Source organism: Humulus lupulus, chromosome 3, assembly GCF_963169125.1.
Source record: "Humulus lupulus chromosome 3, drHumLupu1.1, whole genome shotgun sequence".
NCBI classification, from domain to species: domain Eukaryota; kingdom Viridiplantae; phylum Streptophyta; class Magnoliopsida; order Rosales; family Cannabaceae; genus Humulus; species Humulus lupulus.
The window spans coordinates 171,722,639-171,725,229 of record NC_084795.1 but is presented as its reverse complement, the minus strand read 5'-3'; the positions used below and the strand labels follow the sequence as shown (position 1 = coordinate 171,725,229).

The window sequence follows — 2,591 nt, the reverse complement described above, 5'->3', positions numbered from 1 at the left end:
GTGCCTCCTAGTTTTTACCTTAATTTTGTTATGGTTGATGGCATTATATGCCTCCCTACTCTTGCCTAAATTGTAGTCTTTTTTAATTTTTGCCTTATTTTTCTTTGTCTTCTATAATATTTTAGTGTAATATTGTGAAAAATAGTTGAAAAAAAAAAGAGAAACCTAAATCTTGTCCTTTCACCATAAGCAATTTTTGCTTAAAGGAAATTTGAACAAAATTCCCAATCCGCCTCTACTAATTAACCTCGGGGAGTTGTTAGTAGTGCGCGAGTAAGTGGAATCAAATAGGCCTGGGGACAAGTAAACCATAAGAATTATATTGTTGTGAAATCTCTAAAAATTCTAAGTATGCTCTGTGGTTGCGGTTTTAACTGATCTTCCACATCAGAAAATTGTTTGTTTGAGATTATCCTTGTTGCCTTGTTTGTGAAAAATTGTATGCATCATTGGGAACGTAACTCTAAAAAACGATTAGTAAAAAGACGTTTATCTTTGTTTGAAATTGAAAGTGTTAGTAAAAATTTGAGCATCATGGAACCTATTGCTAATCCTGTTGATGAAAATGTTGTGCCTGAAAAAACTTTGCTTGAATATTTTGCACCTATTTCATCTAATGCTCCTTCATGCATTGTTTTACCTACTACTTCTGCTACTCATTTTGAGCTTAAACCCGCAATCATTCAATTATTTCCATCTTTTTATGGGTTAGATAGAGAGGATCCTTACATGCATGTCAAAGATTTCTTAGAAATTTGCTCAACATTTAAATTTCAAAATTTTTCTAATCAGTCGGTCAAACTAAGATTGTTCCCTTTTTCATTAAAAGACAAATCAAAAGCTTGGTTAAATTCCCTTCCCACGGGGTCTATAACTACCTGGGATCAACTTTATAATAAATTCTTACTGAAATTTTTTCCTATGTCTAAAACTGATAGTCTAAGGAGAGAAATCTCCGAGTTTTTTCAAAAAGATAATGAAGATTTTTATGAATGTTGGGAAAGATTTAAAGATTTATTATTAAAATGTCCTCATCATGGTTTTGAAAAATGGAGACTTGTAAAATATTTTTATGATGGTTTGACTCCCTCTAATCGTCAAATGATTCAATCTATGCATACTGGAAATTTTTTAAAATTTCAAGGACAAGAGGCGTGGGACGCCCTTGAAGATTTATCTGTCAATTCACAACAATGGAATTATTTTGATCCTAGGTCTAGGTCAAATAATTCACCAAAAAGAGGAGGAAGGTATGAAGTAAAAGAAGAATTAGACTTAAGAACATCCTTAGACAAATTAGCGAGAAAAGTAGAAGCTTTAGCCATAAGCCAAACTATAAACTCTCCAATACAACCAAGAAAAGATGTCTGTTCTATATGTTCTAGTCCGTGCCATAATGCCCAATCCTGTCCTTCCTACCAAGAAGCCTTTTCTGAGGAGGCCAATGCACTTCATGCTTATGGAAAACCAAATGATAGCCCATTTTCATCCACCTACAATCCAAATTGGAGAAACCATCCGAACTTTTCATGGAGACAAAACCAATCCCAAATGAATCAAGGGCACCAATACAACACACAAAACCAAGCTCATGCCCCACAAAATCAACCATATCCGCAACAAAGAAAACCTTCCTTAGAAGATACTTTACAACAATTTATGCAATCCCCCCAACAAATCCTACAAAATCAATCTCAATCTATTACCAAACTCGAGACACAAGTAGGACAACTCGCCACTGCATTAGCTGATAGAGAGAAAGGAACATTCCCTAGTCAACCTATCCCTAATCCAAAAGGTCAATATGAGATAGGAAAGTCTAGTCATAATGGAGAAGCCAAATCAATTTCAACTCTTAGGTCTGGAAAGAAAATTGTCAAACCCGATTACATACCCGAGGTTGAAAACGAAAAAGAAAAAGAAAAGAGTCAGTCTTCTAGTTCTAATGCCAATGACTTTTCAATTAAAGAAATTCCAATCCATCCTTTCATTCCAAAAGCCCCATTCCCACAAAGATTACTTCCAATTAAAAAAGGTGGCCAATATAATGACATCTTAGAAGTTTTTAAACAAGTTAGTATCAACATCCCTTTCTTAGATGCCATTAAACAAATTCCTGCCTACTCCAAATTTTTAAAGGATCTTTGTACTGTTAAGAGAAACACTAATGTTCCTAAAAAGGCGTTTTTAACTGAACAAGCTAGTTCCATTATCCAATATAAGAGTCTTGTTAAATATAAAGATCCTGGGTGTCCCACAATTTCATGCATTATTGGTGATCATTTTATTAACAAAGCTTTACTTGATTTGGGTGCTAGTGTGAATTTATTGCCTTATTCTGTTTATAAGCAACTTGGTCTTGGTGAGCTAAAACCTACCTCTATAACTCTTCAATTAGCTGATCGTTCTGTGAAAATTCCTAGAGGCATTATAGAGGATGTTTTGATAAAAGTTGATAAATTTTATTTTCCTGTTGACTTCATTGTTCTTGATACTCAACCTGTGGAAAATATGCATGCTCAAATTCCTATCATTTTAGGTAGACCATTCTTAGCTACATCTAATGCAATCATAAATTGTCGTAATGGTGT

At 34.0% G+C, this 2,591-nt stretch overlaps 1 non-coding gene across 1 annotated transcript; it reads right to left on the bottom strand.

Moving 5' to 3' along the window:
* Positions 1-936: 936 nt before the first annotated feature.
* LOC133827701 (small nucleolar RNA R71) lies at positions 937-1,043 on the bottom strand. The gene has a single exon (XR_009890352.1). It is a non-coding gene; the product is annotated as a small nucleolar RNA R71 (small nucleolar RNA).
* Positions 1,044-2,591: the final 1,548 nt, after the last annotated feature.